The sequence below is a fragment of the Manacus candei genome, unplaced genomic scaffold (genome assembly GCF_025592945.1).
Source record: "Manacus candei isolate 608988 ecotype Guabito, Panama unplaced genomic scaffold, ASM2559294v1 h1tg000048l, whole genome shotgun sequence".
NCBI classification, from domain to species: domain Eukaryota; kingdom Metazoa; phylum Chordata; class Aves; order Passeriformes; family Pipridae; genus Manacus; species Manacus candei.
The window spans coordinates 7,256,528-7,275,175 of record NW_026138096.1 but is presented as its reverse complement, the minus strand read 5'-3'; positions in this window follow the sequence as shown (position 1 = coordinate 7,275,175).

Genomic DNA, 18,648 nt, shown 5'->3' with positions numbered 1-18,648 from the left:
ACCGCTTTGGTGCCAGAGCATTGAGCCACAGGGAAGAGGAGGTTTGCAAAGTCCAGAAACAATTTTAGGGAGAAGAAAAGAAATGCTGAGTGTTGGCTACTTGGCAAAGGCTGTGTGTTTGCTGCCGTTGTGGAAAATGCCTGGGAGGCAACATTAACCATTGCTCTTCGCTATGGGCTGGCTTGTGTCCACACCGCCAAGGACCAGCACTCTCTGAAGGGCAGTGGTTACCTTCGTGCTGTGCAGAACTTGGCCTGGGTCTCCTCTGAGCTCCCTGCAGAGCCCCACGGACCCTGGGTCAATAGCTATTGTACTGGGGACTTTTTCTCTAGGCTTGAAATTCTCCAGATGATGAAAGGACTGGGTGGCAGCCTGCCAGCATGATGCTTTTCAGCAGAGTGTGAAGGCATTTTGGGTTCTACAGTGCAGCGTGGAGGTTGGTGGGCACGAGGACTCCTGGGATGGCTGGAGGACTGCTCAGAGTAGAGTCTGGTCCAGCTCATGCCAGGTTCTTCTGTCTGGGCAATGCTGGAAAAAATCCCTGTCAGTCGTGTCGAGGTTTCTCCTTGGGAGAAACCAGTTGGTTTGCTCCAGAGCAGAGACAGGAGGGAACTCATATGCATGCCACGGAGACAGCCGGTGAGCAGAGCCTGGGGGGAAACGGAGGCATCCAAATTGGCTGGGCAGACAAAAGGAGCTTTCATTCCCCCACCGTGGTCTCACCGAGTGAGACGTTAAACACAGAACAGGCAATGCAATTTTTCCTCACCGTCACCCGCAGGATCGGCAGCTGGTCCCTCACCGCTCGCCCGCCACTGTCACAGCCTGGAGGTGACTCTGGCACGTGCTTCTTCAGCCACCATGAGCTCCTAGAGCTTTGCCAGATGAGGACAGTCTTTGTGCCTTGGCTCTGCAATTTTTAAAGGTTAATGTGACTAAACAGCAATTCTGTGTCTTTTTCAGTTGCCCTAGCCTTTGATTTTGGGCCTGTGTAGGGGTTTAGGCTTAGTTTTAACTTGAAGAGGTAAGATACATGAAACACTCGCATAAAACCAAATTAAACAGCACACAACTGGTGGATTTCAGTATCTCCCCCATCCCGTTTACAGTCCATGTTTTCAGTCATGCAGCTCTAGCTGAAAGCAGTATGACATTTTTCTCTATCATACGTTCTCCACTTACAGCAATACATGAAAATGTTTACCTTAAAATATAAATGTAATTATACAAACATATAATTACAGCTATGACTGTGCCTCTTTGAGCCACCTCGAATTATAGTTTCAAATTATAACAATAAAAAAGGATCAAATTAATGACCTTGATTAATTTCATTACAGAGCGGAGCGAACGCCGCTCGGCACAGGGTGAGATTACTCTGCCTGACCTCATTTCATCCGTCCTCTTCCCCTGCAACAGAAGAGCGCCCGATGGCACATCAGGTGAGCCATTCCTCCCAAAGACGTTGCTAAGCAATCAGCTGCAGGGTTATAAATGTTGAGTGCTTCATATACAGCGCATGGGGGTAGAGATTAACTATTTTTTTTTTTTTTTCTTTCCAGGTATTAAGGGAACCAGGGTGGTTCACCTGAGCTGCATTGAAATAGTTTGGAATCAGAAATGAACCCAGATTTGAAGCTGCCTTCGGTGTTTGTGTACAGACTGAACTGATTTATCGTGTGTGCTGTGTGCTGAGTTGCAAAACCTTGCTGTATTAGTGATTTAAAAGGAGGAACAATTTGATTTGTCATTACTAATAGGGATGTAACTAAATTAGTCTCCCACATACTTTATGCTGATGAGGTCATGCTTAGATTTCCCTTTGTAGATTTACATTCTCACTAGCTTTAATCACAGCTAAGAAACATATTGTATGAGTAATACTATTATGAAATACTGAAGTATTTTCAGAGGGGTTTAGAAACCCAAGAAAACCACGGAAGTAAAAATCAAAGGTAAGCTTTAATATTCAGCCCTATGTTGTACATTTGATTAAATATTAATTCACAGCAATGTGTTGGGTACTTACAACCAAGCTCTCTTGACCCATTTGAAATGCATGGTCACGTATATAAACTTGGCATTTGAAAAAGGACAGGTCAACTCTGCAGATCCCACTTAAACCTTTTCTACAGTTCTTGCTTAATTAGAGGTCTCATTCTACCCTTACAAGTTATTGACTTGATCACAGCTGTGGAGTTAGGAAAATATTGCTGTAAGATAGATATGCAGGCCTTGAAAAGGTACAGTCTCTCTGTAATAAGGTGTTTTTCCTTTTAGATGTTTGTTTGTTTGCTTTATTTATTTTTTTTTTTAGCAAAACAGCATGAAATGAAAGAAAGTCAATGAAATTCTGGATTGTTCAAAGAATTTGACTTTTACTACCAGAAGCAGAACTGATGTCTGGATGGGAACATTAGGAATTGGGCTGCTTTCTAGTTAAAAAGGGGGAAAAAGGAAAAGCTGCTATGTAGAGAAGCTTCCTTGAACTACTTAGCGGGGTACAATGTGAGAAAAGAATCAGGAGGCTCCTTGTGCAAGCTGGGAAACTGAAAAATCCAAACTACAGCAAGACATCTCAGCATTTGTCTTTATCAGTGAACCTGGGAGTAGATGGTGTGGGTTAGCAGAGTGCTGCCTCTGCTTCTGCCCTGCAGCTTCTCAGATGGGACATTACATCCTCAGCCATGGCTGATGCACCCAAACTATTAGTGAGTAATTTGCTACTGTCAACCCTGCTCTGACCACCACATAAATTCAGCACTGGATGGAGCCATCTTTTCCCCATCCACAGTCATTCCTCGGTTCCAGCATCTTCCACTGAAATTTCTGGAAGGTTTTTGTTTGTGTGAAACTGTTACTAGCATTTCATTTGGTATCAGAGCTTTGATCTCCCCACTTAAATGCCACATTAATGCAGAGCTCCCTTGGGTGCATGAGTTCACAGTATGAGTTAACCTCTTCTGCTGGAAGTCTCAAATATGATTTAGAAATAATTCTGTGCATTGTGACAGAAACAAAAACTCATCCTTAATTAAAAGTATAAATAAAGGAACTTTTCTCCTTAGGCTAACCCAGATTCAGACAGCAGCTTTGTGCTGCTTTTTCACTGCATTAAAGCAAAATTTCAAATTCTGCCTGCTCGGCCTACAGGTCTCATTTCTGGTCAGAAAGCAGAGCATTTTCCTGAATACCATTAAGCACCTGTGAGCAATAAGCTAGCTAGACCCACAAAACATTTAGATTTTTATCCTTCTTTTGGGAATAGAAACTGAGCTGCAAATTTTGGGAACACCCAAGTTTCATTACTGCTGTCAACTTGTAAGTGGTTTATTGCTATTTTAAACCCCTTTAAAAAGCCCCTCAAAGTGCTGTTGATTTGATCCACAAAGAGATCAAGCTCAAATTTTGCAAAGAGCCTCTCAGTCGCTACCCACGGATTTTTGACTTCTTACCAAGAATGGGCTTGTGGGTGCCCAACCACATGAATGCTGATGGAGCAGAGGTGCCTGCAGCCTGAGCTTTCCACCTCTCTCCCCAGTAGCTGTCAGGGGTGCCCAAGGACAAAAACAGGTAGAGGGTGACTTTACCACCCAGTGCCAGAAGGCAGCTTTTTGATGCTGGTGGCAGTCACTTCCATGCAGGACTCCAGTCTACACTTCTTGGTGGTGGTGGTTTGGTTTTTTTTACCTAATTACATTTTTATGTTATATTTCCAGGTTCTGATCTGTACCCAGTCCATTGAATGCTGCAATGACTGAGGCCTGTGCTTGGTTTCATGCTCATCTTTCTACCCCCATGATTCTTGTTAGCCTGGTCCTGGGCAGGACTGAGGCTGCTGTGGAGGCTGCAGGGTCAATCCTGCCATCCTCCACCCCTGCCTGTGAGCTGGCAGAGCCCAAAGCCCACATCTTCTGGTTTAGGAGGACTCCTGCAGGTGCTGGACCATTGTACAAAAGCAGGAGCATCACCACTAGCACACCCAGCACTGTCCTACCACCGTGCTAAGGTGGACTGAATTCCAAGTTAATTCCACTACCGATATTTCCTTGCCATCTCAAGGGAAAAACAAACCCCTGTTTAGAGTGGACAGGGCTGCCACCTGGAGGCACCCCAGTTTTCCTACATAGTCAGTGGAGAGAAGGAAGTGCCTGTGTGAGGTGAGTGCGGCTCCAGAGACGTCTGACCGGTCCCGTTGGACATTTACGCAGCCGGGAGATGGCAATTTTGGCACCTTGGTTAAGCAAAAGCTCTATGCTAGAGGCTGCTTTGGGGTTAAGGATTTAATAAAGAAGAAGAGTGGTTATTTACTCCTAAACTCAGTCAGAGCACTCTCAAGGGTTTTCTCTCCAAGGCCAGGTTCAGGCAGGACCCAAACTCCCACCTCCCCACTGATGTAACAAATAAACAAGGACCTAAAGCACTTCCGTCTTCACCAGTTACCTTGGGCACCTCACAAACCCTCTCATCCCTCACTGATCCTCTCCGGTCAGTACCAGACTGTGTTTTCTTTTCCAGGACGACTCCTGCAGCCGTCTCGGTGTTTCCCAGGGGTTCCCGTGCGGACGGGCAGGGAGCACAGCGGGGTTGCGACAGGGCTTGTGGCACAGCGGTGCCGCCTCAGAGCCCCACGTCGGGCGGTTTGAGCAAGAGGAAACAGCCTCGAAAACGTCAAACTGCTGCAGATTTCCTGAGAACTCAGGGGCAAGGCAGTAAAGAAAGAGGCAGCCGAGTACCCAGAAATTTGCCCCATCAGCATATAATGACTTCCAGCTCACACCCCCTCTCCTGCCCAGGCTGGGGGATGATTAAGTTTTGCCGTGCACAGAGCAGCTCTTTTTTTTTCTTGTTTTTTTTTTTTTTTCTTGTTTTTTTTTTTTTTTTGCATGACGTTCCAGCAGAGCAAGGAGGTGGAGGGGAACTGTGGTGGGGCTTGCTGCTCCTGCCACCTCACTTGGCGTGGTGGCCGGGGTGTTTTCTCCACCTCTGTGACCACAGCTGTGTCCTTTTGCGATACCTGGAAGTGCAGTTCAGCAGCAGTAACGGGAGGGACAAGCAAAGGAGGAAGCCTCCCAGGAGAACACAGGAGTTCTGTGACAGGAATGAGAAACCCTTCAAACATTCATGTCCCACCAGAAAGTCACCATCAGATTCTGCTGTTCTAGGGGCATCACTGGGAGATGCACCTGTGCAGCCACTCCCAGCAAAGGCTGTTCCCACAGAAATGTGGCTCTGAGGGTTCATTTTTATTTCTTAAATAATTTATGTAGAGAAAAGGCAAGTCAGAGTGTAGGATTTCCAGGGTTCATGGAAACACCACCATTTTTGTTTCATGTGCAACATGGGGAAGATGGAGCCTGATACCTTCACACTTTCTGGGCTGTGCCTTACCCCATAGGTGACATTTTGGGCACTGTCTGTAAAGAGATGCTCCAAATGAGCAGAGGTGCAGCAAGCCATCACCTTGCAAACAAATGAGTGGTCACTTCTTTGTTTGTCCAAAGAGAAGATTTATTCCCCCATTCCCAAAATATTGATGAGTACAGGTTTTCCCTCAAATCTCACAGTTAACATGACTCCACAGGGACCCATTCCCAGAGGAGAGGCTGTTTGAACCCCTCTCCTAAGACTCTTACAGCAGGAGGCCTGGGATAGATCACCATTATGTTAGCAAAAAATGGGGGGGAGGGTGGTGGAAAGCATTCCCCAAACCTGCCTAATTTTCATTTTCCAATATAAATTATTAAGGACATGAATTTATAGGTGGCCATCAAGTAAATTCACTAAACTGGTTATGGTCTCAAATGTGATTATTTTACTTGCCTTACCCAGAGCAAATCTTACCTTTCATCGCCCCTGCCCCTTGCCTTGCTCCTAGTTTTGTTGACTGGTTTCTACAACCTCGTGAAATTTTCCCTCTCCCCAGGTGGGTGTCCTCAGTTTGCCAAGGCTTCTGCTTCTTGTGTTCTGTGCTTTCATGGTGAAAAATTAATGTGGAGATCAAGAGCTGAACTGGAACCAACCAACCTTGTGGGGCAGTTGAGGACTCCAAACACAGATCAGCAGGAGTCAGTCTGATGCCTGTGTTAAATGGGGAAGCAAGGTCAAATAGATTCTCCCCATCTCAGCCTCAGCTCAAGGTGACAGTATTCCCCATCCCTGGAAATGAAAGGTAGGACCATATTGCACCACAGAGCATTAAAGAGTGTGCTTTGCCCACCAAAACATCCTTTCCAGCAGCTACTTCACTCCTGTCTTAATGTACATTCCTGTGTGCAGAGTTCTGCTGTGCAGTAATCTTACACAGAGCCTTTAAGGCACAGTTCTTCCCATCTGTCCCAGGGTTTATGCAGCATCTCCACTGCTCGTGCTGGTGGTACAGCTCTTGTGCAAACACACACCTCTTCCTCGCTCACCTCAACACACAGTCCTGTCTCACACCAAGCAGCTGTATCTCTATCCCCACAGCAGAGTAAATCACTGCCAGCAGGATTTTATCCCCTTATGTTCACAGATTGTTACAGTACAAAAAACTAATTTTCTCCAGTTTGCTTGAAAACATTTCTTAAAAATTATTATTTCACATAATTTGTGGCTTGCTCCTCACAGCTCAGCTCCAGCATCTCCCTGGGCCTGGTTCCTCCCCTGTCACTGATGAGCACTGTCTTTGCAGTTGGGGTCTTGGTGCTAAAGAAGAGGCAGTTTTATATTCCCTTTCCACCTCTCTGAAGATGGAAGATTATGGAGGTATACAGACACATAGGGATTTGAAAAGCAAGTATCAAAAGAAGCCTTATTCTGAAATATATTTACTGAGTCCTTCTTTTAAAAGGAATGAAGATTTCCCATCCCATAAGACCTTTCATTCAGCACAGACTGGCAGCAGTCCTCCAAGGAGAAATCAGAACATAAATGGCAAAATAAATCATATTTCTCCATTCAAAATAGGTCAAAGATAAGGAAGTTATCCTTCATCACATCCATGCAGTGAAGGCAGGTGCCCAGCCAGTGCAGACCAGTATGTTCAAAGGATAGTTGTGTCATTTAACTTGGCTGATCTGGAGGTTTAGCAATTTCACAGCAAAGGCAGTCATTTCCATAAAATAAAATAAAACAGTAAAAGAAAAGGTGTAATTTTATTTCTGGAATAAAGTAATGCTGTCGAAACCACCCCACTGGGTTTTGTTGAGAGACAACTCCTTCATCCTTTCAGTGCACTGTGGGGTCCCTGGGGTGATACAGCCACATCAGGACAGCACTGTGGGGCAAAAACCCTCCTGCTATTCAAACTCTCCAGAGCAGAGGTTTTAACAGGCAGTTTTCTACCAATTTTATCTTAGTCATACCTACAGGTGTTATGAAAACCAGTGTGAAAATGTCCTCCATAAGTTGCTGCCAGCCTAGGCCATACTCATTGCCCTGGCATTGCCCTTGCAGAGGGTGGGCTTGCTGCTCTGGGTTTTGAAGGGCAGGAGGAAGAGGGGATGCTCTCCCAGACATGAGCTGGAGATGTACTTCAGAAAGGGCAGCTGCACTGGCCTTCAAAGAATTTTCTCTTTTTAAATAACACATCAAGATACTTTTTTTTCATCTCTGTCCCCATTTTCACAAGAAATCCCAGTGTAATTTCCATGCTAATCAGATGGAAGCTTGCAAAATACATTTTCTTCAAGATACAGGGGAATGTATTAAGTTAACTCCAGGTGACCTGTGACTCTGACAGTGACACAAACTGTTTAAATCCATGCAAATGAAAACCTTGCCCATGCCACAGGCAAATACTTTGCTTTCCCCATGCTGCTCGCATGGAGCTGGAAATGTTCGATGAGTGAAGTCTTAGTGATGCATTTCAGCAATAATTCATATGCTATACATAATTTAGGACCTCACTGCAGTCCCCCTGTAACACACATTGTACAGCGTGTACACACAGGGCCAGACGGCGGCTTTAAGGAGGCTCCAGGCATAATCCACAGTAAGAAGAAGTTTGATCCATCTCCAATTTGCACCTGCCAGATCATGGAGGGAGCTAATTGGATTAAAATATTGTAATTATCATTTCATTTACATGCGGTAAAACCTTAGGGAAACATTTTAAATGGCAGAAAATTTGAGGATGCAGTCTCTGAAGTCTGCTTCTTAAAAGCCGAATGCTCTCTCCCTTCTTCATTGCCTGAGACTAGAGTTTTATTCCCAAGAAAAGGTGAGTTTGATAAGCAGCTGATGCAGTGCACAGACCACAAAGCGCTGCTTGGTTTGATCACAGTCATATTTATCAAGGCTACTTGGATGCCTTTGATATCAGCAGTCCTTAGTGACTCTCCCTGCGGCCCTCACCCACGAAAAATTAGCTTTAAAACATCTGTAAAGAACCTGACCTTCCAGTTCAACAGACATCTGTTTGCAGGAGTGACTACAAGCTGAGAGAAGGAGCAGAAAAAGCCTTTCTTGGGCTATAGTAGCAGCTCCCTCTTCTTCTCCACAGGGAGACAATCCCGTATTTTGAGGCCAAGAAGCTGTCCCTGAATGCCCCAAGGGAGGGTTAAACCAGGAGCAGCACCTGGCCCCACAGACCTACCTCACAAGTGGAACATGAGCCCTCAGATGGGGCTGGAACACTACCTGCCTCTTGGTGCATCTCCCAGGAGGGTGTCCAGCAGGTCTTTGGCAGCCCAGCCCTGCCGTGCCCTTGGAAACAGCAGGGAGCAGGGATGACGTGCTGCATCTGTACTGGTGCCTGTCACCAAGGAGCAGGAGATTACACACACACACACACACACACACACTGCGATGCAGTTTCGGAGCCTAACGAAGCAGAATACAAGAAAGGCCAAAAAGAACCCAAAGCCACGTCTCCTCACACCTACTGGGTGCAGTGCTCTTTAGGGGACATAACTTTGTGTAGGGCAGAGGATTCGCTTGGCAGATTTACAAACCAGAGCTGGGCTGTCCCCAGTCCTGCCTCATTTGGATACCTCAGCCTGGATCAAGTGTGAAGCCACTGTCATCCGGGTGCCCAATGGAGAGTTCTGTGTCAGAATACATCCAATTAACTTCTGTGTTTCTTCCATTACACTGATTCAGGAATAAACAGTCACAGCCACGATGAGAAATAACATAGAATGTTGCAATGCCCTTGTTCTCACAATAGCCTCAGGGTCTGCCCTAGTCTCCTGTGAAGCTGATATGGAGCTACTGATAGAGAGCAACTTCAAGCCTCACTGAGCAGCCAGGCCTAAGCATGTGGAATTGTGTATGCTCATCAAGAGCAGAAAGGTGGCAATAGAAGAACAAATATTACCCTTAAGAGGGGAAAAAAATGGAAAGAAACTCCATTTTAGGGAATATATTAACCATTTACCTGAGGCCACAAAGCTTTGAGAAGTCTAGTCTGTAACTGAGGCCCTGCTCATGCCAGTGATGAAGCACAGGAGCTCACAAGGGCAGCTTTAGTAGTTGCCTCAGCACCTTACACGACTGTTGGCAGCCCAGAGCCTAGACTGACACACTTACCTGGTTTCTTTTTTGGGACAGTCAACTTGATACACAATACATGATTTTCAAAGGGCAAGCACCCCACCCAGTCTGGAAACTGGAGACTTTGTAAGATGTGTCCTATTAGACAGGCAAAAATCAATGCCTACTTAGTCATTAGTCATTCTGGAAACCTCCGCCTTGGTGAGTCAGCCTGGCATACCTGGCAAGCTGGAAGGGAATCCGGTTTTAGGAATATTTTCTGTTTCTGCCACCCCAAAGTTTCCAACTTGAGCTGCACAGGGAGCAGCCAACCTCCCTGGGAAACTACCCAGCTGGGAACACGGCATGAAACCCATTTCTTGTCTCACCATATCACATCTAATGCATCTAAAAAATATGTGGCTGATGAGTTCCCTCTCTCCAGAAACAGAACAAACACACAAAAGTATCACCAAAGCAAATTATTGGATGATGTCCTGGTAAATGCAAAAGCTCAAGGGAGAAGGATAAGAGTCTGAAAAGTAGAACTTGCTATTACCCATTTTTTGGTGAGACATCTCCAAGAAGGGCAGCACCAAGGGTAGTTGTACAGAAACACAGCAAACACAGCTGGATCAGGAACAGCACTGCCATTCATGCAGTTCCTCCAAGGTTCAAATCAGTTGTGACAGTTCTAGCCTGGATTTCTATTCTCCACCTGGTCATCCCAGAAAATCATCACGTCTGCCCATTTCCAACAGGCACAGCCCGCTATGGACTGTAACAGAGAGCTAAGCGGGGTGGTTGTTGTTACCAGAACAGCCACAACTGCTGTGAATGTATACAATGTAAAGATAAAGCGGGTCAATTGAAACCCAACTTTCCACATTTAGCCGCTAAATGCCAGCTAATCATGACTTGTAACCATTGCATTTCTGTGAACCAAGGGGTGTGGCCTTGGTGCTTTGGAGAGGAGCGCAGACCATCAGCACAACTGTCACCTGAGTTTCCTTTAGACACAAATGGAAGTGCCCATTTCCATAATACAGGAGCTTCTGATTGCCCAGGAGAGCTGCTCAGGTAAACACCAAAGTATATGAGCAAGCTGAGGAAACCCTGGAAGTCAGGGGATCTCAGCACAACAGAGCTCTCCCAGTTCTGCTCAGTGTCACCACACTGGACCACCCAGCAGCAGAACTGGCTGGGAGCCATGATTTGTCCAACTCTCCCTGATCACGGATGGCTGCAGAGCCCAAGGCTGTAAAACTCCAATGCAACGTCACTCTCGAGATACCAGCAGCAGTGGTGGTGGTCTCCTGAGCGTTGCACTCAGGATACAATTGCTATACGGCAGCATCTCAGCTTTATGCCATGATGAGGTTTCCTCCACTGCTGTCTACAGAGAGCTACACTGCCCTACAACAGTCTCTACCAGCATCAAGAGACCATTTATCCACAGATGGGATGACGCTGTGCAGGTCAGGACTTCTTGGCATGTGTTGCTTCGTCTCCCCAGTGACACAAACCTGCCTGCTGTGCTGGCTGCCAGGGACACTTGAACAACTCTTTACATCATTAAGTCTTCAGCGCTGCTCAGAAGCAACCCAGCTCTTTTCTTTGTGCTGTAATGTAGCTCAGTGGTGCCTTTTTTGTTTGTTTTTAGCAATCCATAGCTTATCTTGTCAATGAAACTTTCCCACCTCCTCTTCTTGGACAGATTCCCAGCAAATTGCTTCCCCAACGAGGTGCATTTATATGATCACCCCTGAAAAGTGTCTTACTCTTTTGATGGGCCAGGAAAAGGAGGTGGCATGCAACTGGGACATGAAAAGGATATTCTTTAGCATAGTAAGGAAAACATGACTTCTAGAACAAGACTTATCTCAGGTTCCTTCTAGGGGAATGCCCAACTCTGAGCAGCATCAGAGTCCTGCTATTTCCAAGGGGAGACCTGCAGGAGAATGAAAAAGGGACATAGGTGGCCAGCCTTGGTCGTCTGTGCTTCCAGAAGGACAGACATGATGAGAGAGCTGCTGTCTGCCACCCCACAGAGGAATTTTGCTTGTGGTGTGAACTGTCTGCCTGAGCGCTGCGGAACGGATCGCTCAAGGTTAAATTGGATTAAACTGTTACAGCTCCACTTTCCCACGTGTGGTTTAAATTTAAACGCTATAAATTTCATGGTGAGTTATTAAAACCTTCTTGGCAAGGAAAACTCATCTCTCAAAGAAAGAAATTTTTCTCCAAGTTTGCAAACCCAGAGGGAGGGTTTAAGTCAAGTTCGCAGTGAGATTTCCAAGTGGAGGGGAAGGAAGAGCTGAGGTGTTTAATCAGTGGCATGCAGGAGCCCTGCAGAGCAGTCTGGCCCTGCTCTGCCATGTCAGCTGCTCACCAGGTTTTCAGGGTCCCACGTTGGTCCCACGTGTTGTGCCCGGTGGCACAGATGCTTCTGGAGCAGAAGTCGAGCTCTGCGCCGTATGGCACATTCGGAGACAGCAGGACGTTCTGGGCTGGATGTGTGGAAAATTTTTGTAAATACTTGTCAGCATAAATTAACAAACAAGCCTTGGGAGGCCTGGGAATGTCATTCTTCCGAGAAGCCCCATCCTGCCAGTTTCTGCTGGTATCACCCAGCCATGCGGGGGTGTTTTTATGGGACGGGTGTAAAATGCCTCACTGAGTTTGGGTAGAAACTATGCAAAGATGATCACAAGTATCATGCACAGGGATGGACAGTTCTGCATGGCTACTGCTCCTTGCTGGGCCAGGGAAGCCCCCCACGAGAAACCTCTTGCCCTACTGCTCCCTGAAGGTGCTTACCAAAAACCATGAGGCAGACTGTGGCAAGTGCAGGAAGAGAAACCTGTAGGGAAAACAGCCCTAGACCAATAGTTTGTGGCAGGGCAGCAGAAAAGCAGAGCTTCCTCTTGCTTCCCACCCCAAGGGAGGACATTAAACACAGCCCTGTCAAGGACAGCACAGCAGACACACTTCTCCAGACTCTACGTTAAGCCTCAGAGGACTGAAATGCAAATCACTCAGAGCTGGTTTCTGTTCTCAGCTGTCACACCACAGGAGCAGCACCAGCTCAGGCTGTCCTGGTCCACACGCTTCTGACACTTGCCTTGGATGTGCTGCTGCAGGAGCAGATGTTCACAAGCCGCTCGGGTCTTTCCAGTGGCTGAGTAGATTTTTCAGCCCGAAGCCTCCAGCAGGCTCCCACATCAGCCCAGGTGGGCACAGCTGTCATCTTTGAGAAGGTGAACCACAAAGCTCTTGCCCTCGCCCTTATGCAGCCAGAAAAGGGATGAGGCAGCCCCACATGCCACTGGCTCCGTGCACAGCCAGGCCATGGATACATAAGAGCATCTCTTTGGGCACTGAGACTTGCCTGTACAACCTCAACTACTGAGCTCCATTTCAAGACTTCTCGAGAATGGGAAAACACTAAACTGCCCCTCATACCTAGCTGCAATTCCAAGGGGATCTGGAGGCCTGCCTGGCTGCTTGTGGGGCTTGCTGCCGTTTCTGTATTAAATGCCACAGGTAGCACTTGGAGCAGGACAGACAGTGCTGGAGCCCCGGCCGGTGGAGAGGCACCCACTCAACATCCACTCGTGTGTGCACGGGCTCAGGGGCTTCAGGAAGACCCAGGCGGAGGCTGAGCTCTGTCAGGCACTGACAGTCCGGCACTGAGCCAGCCGGGAGTGATCAGGGCATCAGAACAGCCCAGCGCCTGAATACTCTCAAGAGAAGAGGTTTGCGTGTTTTGGTGGGTAGTGGGGTTTTTTTCTTTGGTTGTTTGTGGTTTTTTGTTTTTGTTTTTGTTTTTTAATAGGGCTGCAACGGGCTGGCAGCTGCAGCGTTCGGGAAATGTCCCCCTGTCTCCCGCATCCCCGGGGCCGCTCCCCCCGCCCCGCACTGCGCCCGGCGGCCGCACGGGGTCACACCGAGACTGCGCCTCGCCCGCCCGGGCCAGCGGCAGCCGCTGCTTCCAGGGCCAAATCCAGCACCTCCGGGAGCCACGGAGCCGCGGGATGCGGCACGGGGGACAAGCGTCGCTGGGTTCTGTCCCAGAGGGGCTGGACGTGAAAACCCGAACTGCTGCTCTTACCCCACCCAGGGGAGCTGCTCCCTCCCCGCCAGGCTCGGCGCCTTCACGCTGCAGCTCGTGGGCTCCTACGGGTTCACGGAGCACTGCAAATGTTACAGACCTTCTCGCTCGGGGCGGCAGCGCAGCGGAGCCGGGACCTCCCCCGGTGCCATCCCGGCAGTCCGGGCGCTCCCAGGCGCTGGCACTGTCGCCAGACCCCGCCACCAGCAGTGCCAGCTGTCCGCAGCCGCGCCGGTGACGGGGCTCCAGGAGGAGAGCGTGATCCCTGCTAGTCTGCCAGGTGGGAAAGCTTTCAGCACTTGAACCGCTTACATTTGACCCAAATATTGCGCTGTACATTGGCTTTAACGCTCCTGCGTGACAGCTAAGCAGGGGACGGAAGGACTCGGTACTCAACCCCCCCCCCACACACAATCGGCTTCCACGCAGCTCAAGCACTTGACCTAAAAGTCTAATGACTCGGCACAGCCAGCCCCCGGTGCTGTGACAGCAGGTAGACCAGCCTGGTCTGTGGAAGCGCTGTCTGCTCCCTGCCCCGTGCTGCCGGGACATTCAAGGAGGAGAAATTACGATTTGTCAAGAAGAATTGGAAAGAATAGCTTTGCTGCATTTTAAATACGAGATGTTTGTTTTGCTGCAAGATGACTGTAGGATGCCAGGACAGGCCTTAAAAATACTCAATGGTCCCAGTGGAGAAACTACAAAAGAAACAGAAATAAGACTGGTAGCTGTTGGATGCAATGCAGAAGCAGTTTATGCCCCAGCAGAGCAGGGGGACACGGGGGGCTGTGGGTGAGGGTGGTAAAGAAGGGAAATATTTTAGCACGTGGCAGACTTGGAAGGGCTTGTGCAGATCAGTCACGGCAGAGCAGAGCCTCTGCACACCCAAACACCCGGGAACAGCGAGAAGCCGGGGTGGGAATCACACCCCGCAGCAATAACACACTGACTCGGCAGCACAACCACTGCTCCCGCGGGTCCGGGGCCACCCGAGCGCGGTGCTGTGCCAGCAGCTCCGGTGCTCACAGCCCCCAGGAGGAGCCCACGCTGACTCCTCTCCTGCTGCAAATCGCTGCACACAACATTTAGCACAGAGGGCTGGTGAAACGGGGAGATAAAACATGCGTTTGGAAAGAACAAAACAATCCAGCAAGGGAGCTGGGAAAGCTGAGCGGCCCGGGAATTGGCTGATGGCTCGGATGTGCTTTCACAGCCTGGGATCCGTGGGGCAAGCCTCTAGGATGCTTCCCTGAGCAGCTGGGCAGAGCCAGCAATTACTGAGTGCAATTAACTGCTTCATTACCACCTAAGCAAAACAAACCAATCAATCTCTGCTTCGTTTACCCAGAGAAGAGACTGATGTCAAGACACAAACATCATATTCCAGACTGCAGCTGTGACCCACACCCTCCAGCCTGGCACAGTGACTGCTCCCCAGACACTCCCTGGGAGCAGATTTCAGATATCCCCCGCTATTTCAGGTGTGCTGATACCACACCAGTGAGCCAGTGCTCAGCACCCCCATGAGCTGAGCTGCCCCATGGTGTTGATAAATACCTGCTAAGATGGAGCTGTAGGCCCAGATGGGAATGATGGAGATGAGAGCAGAATTTAGTCTTCTGAGGTCCACCTTGACCACTGGTGCCTGTGCTTGATGCATTTAGCAGGTCTGGGATGTTTAAACAAGCCAAATGAAGCCGAGAGACTGGTTTTACAATGAGGACAACCTGCCAAAGGGAAAGGGAACCTAGAAGACACCAATCACTTTCAGAGGACCAGGAAAAACTGTGATTTTCAAGCTGAAGCCCAGAGCCACCCCAAGCCTCAGTTTACATGGCACAACACCCTTTTACAACAGCATAGACATTTCCCACAAGCTCTCTTCTTCCCACCAGACACATCTCTAGATAAGGCTCCAGGTGACAGGCAGGGAGAAAAAGGTCCCCTGCCACGCAGGAGGAACAGGGACGACTGACTCCTGAGATCCATGGTTAAGCTTCAAAGGGTCACTAAAACATCAGAGTCTGGAGACTTCAGCATCTCTAAAACCTTTCGTCTACTGAGAATATTAAAGCCTGAGTACAGTAAAAAGAAGTGCACTTAACTCTGTGATGAGGTATAAGTGATCTGTGAAAGGGATTATTCCTGCATGTTGGAAATAGCAGGACAGGACAATCCGATCTTGTGTCCCTGAGTATTTTAATAAGCTCTTCTGTAGGATGGAGATAACATCCCTACAGCAGTGTGATGGCACGTCAGCATGCTGGTACCGTGGTTAGCAGGGAATATCAGGGGCACTGTGCATTGTGCAGGGTTGAAGATGGAGGTACTGTACAAAATCCTACGGACTCCACTGTGACAGTGTTGCAATGCCACTGCTCTGGGGATGCCCAACAAATGCTCACAACAGTCCCTTCATCCTGAACGTGTCTGAAGGGATGGACTGGGACAGGGACTCGGCAGAAGCGGCGGGGGGGCCAACAGCCCCTTCTCATGCTCGGGCAGAGGAAAGGCCTGGCTCCCCCCTCCAGTCCTTCATGGCTGATGTGCTCTGCTGGGCAAGAATATGAATAAATCCCTTTGGTGTAAGATATTTACTTACATCTTCTGTTGTACCTGCACTGTCCGTGCAGGGTTGGCCACTGTGTTCCATGCCCCGCTCCTCAGGCAAACAAGCTCCCTGCTCTGTGGCCAGCAGTTGTGAAGGAAAACAAAGCAGAAGGATCATTTCTTCTCTAGATGCAGGTAGGGTTTGGGAAAACAGTGATTCTACATGCCCAGCCCTGCTCACACCCGTGGCACACTGATGGTACCCACAGCCCAGCTGGGCCGGGTGCAGGAGCGATGCTTTCAGCATGACACCAGTGTTGATGAGTGCTGCACAAAATCACAGCCAGCTCACAAGGACAGAACTGCTGCTGGAAAACTGGGAAGTGATTCCTTTAGCTGATTATAAACTGCACATTGGGAGATTTTTGTGGTCAGGGATTTTCCTCCCCCTCCATTAGACACTGGGCTCCTAAATGGCAGCACATTCCTCCCTGTTCCCTCTTCCTTGTGTTTAATCTGTTACCTTTCTTTCCCTGCTGCTTGTAACAGTCCAATGTCAGTGTGACTCCAGCCCTGTTGTAGGATTAACTCCAGGGTGAACTGGGGAGTTGGAGAGCGCTGAGTGGCTTCCTGTATCCCACCTGTACATCAGCCCACAGAGAAATTCCTCTTCTTAGTAATTCCTAAATCCATTAATAAACTTGAAACCACCAGGACCCTGACCTCTGGTGCAGGACAGCCCCACTGAGTGCTCACCTCTGCCTTAGTCCCAGCATGGGTGGCTGAACTGTTGTGCCTGCAGGGAGCACCTGATGTGCTGTTAGAAATACTTGTGATTGTAGGTAGAGAGTCCATCACACCTCTTAGCTCACTGTTCAATAGCTGGTTATCCACAGGAGAATTAGCCTCTTCTTTCTTAAGTGCATTTGTTCAAGCTGGCTCAACTGCTGGCCGTTGGTTCCCCTCAGAGCCCTGCCAGGTGGGCAGAGGAGCCCAGCTTAGCAGACCTGTGCACCAAGTGTGGGCATTTACAGGGTACTGATGGGGGTTGCAATTAGTCTTCTCTTTGATACATTCAGTAGATGGTAAATCCAGAGATTTCCAATCCCTTAGTCACTTCCCATGGCTTTTCCCTCACAGCAAAACACGCCAGAAGCACTTTTAGCAGGACGCTCGCTCAACACCTTCCCCCATTCAGCTGCATCTTCCCTTTTGCCAGGTGCTTAAGCCCTTTTATAAATATCACAAATAAATGCAACCCTGCAGAGGCTGCTGGAGCTGCCAGTGCTGAATCCCGGCAGCACAAGAGCACAGAGCAGCCAAGAAGATATGATTTGGCAAGAGCCAACTTCCTCTGGCAGCTAATGATGTGACAACATCTGAACCTTGGGAAGACACTGGAAAGCCTCCAGGAGTGGCACACGGGGCAGAGGGTTTTATCACACAGCACTGGTGTTCTCCATGGCTTCCGAGCAGTTTGTTCTCAGAGGAAGCACTTTTGTAATTGCTTGATTTGGGGTTAATTTTTTTTTTTTCTATTTAAAACCAACCTAATATTATTTAGTGATTTGTATTTACTTGCACTATGTAATTAGACCACTTTATGAGAATTATTTGTTGCATGAATGGGAATTTGAGATTTTCAAAAAGTGAACACTCCTTTTTTTCTTTTCATTTCTTACTGCAGCAAGCAAACAGAGAAAAGAAAAAATAAAACCAACAACCAAAAAGACAACAGCATCTCTGTCCCTTGTACCTGCCAAGGAACAGGATTTTTGTAACACTGGGTGGGAATAGAGAGGCAGCACACCCAATGGATTTTTCTCCAAGCTCCTTGAAAATACCCTCAATGCAGTAGGTAAGACAGTGCCTTGCATTCCCCTCCTGGGAGTTGGTTTTGGCAAAACAACGGGGAGGGGAATCCCTTTAGGCAGTGTCCCTCAGGCTCTCACCTTCTTGGCTGGCCAGGTCCAAGGTCCCCAGCTCAGGGCTGCATCACCCGTGGGCTCCTGACTGACAGAGGCTGGCTCTCTACTTGGGCATTTTTAGTAAGTACCATCAAGAGTCTCTTGCTAAGATGCCCTTAAGCTTTCAGGCTTTACACCAGCCTGATTTTCAGATTCTTTACTGCAGCATCTACTTCACTTTCGTCCCAGTATGAGACAAAAATTGCATGGAGGCAGCATCTGGAGGCAAGTCTGCATGCTCAGGTTTTCACAACACACATTTTTGAGACAGACACTAGACACAGCCATGTTTCAAATACTCCCTACAGGAAGGAAATATGGAAGCACTTTCCCTGAGACTCAGTTTAGAGTCTAACTCCAGTATCATTCCTTTAATGAGAAAAAAATAAGAGAAAAGGCAAAAGCAGAATGTGAGGAGCAGACATGACAGAGCAAACTGCCTTTCATGAGGACAGCCAGGCAGGGTTTTCCTACTGATCCCCAAGCAAGGTTGATGTTCTGTCTGGTAAGAAACTCTAAAAAATGTGGCAATTAGAGGGTTTAAAATGGGTCAACAAATTA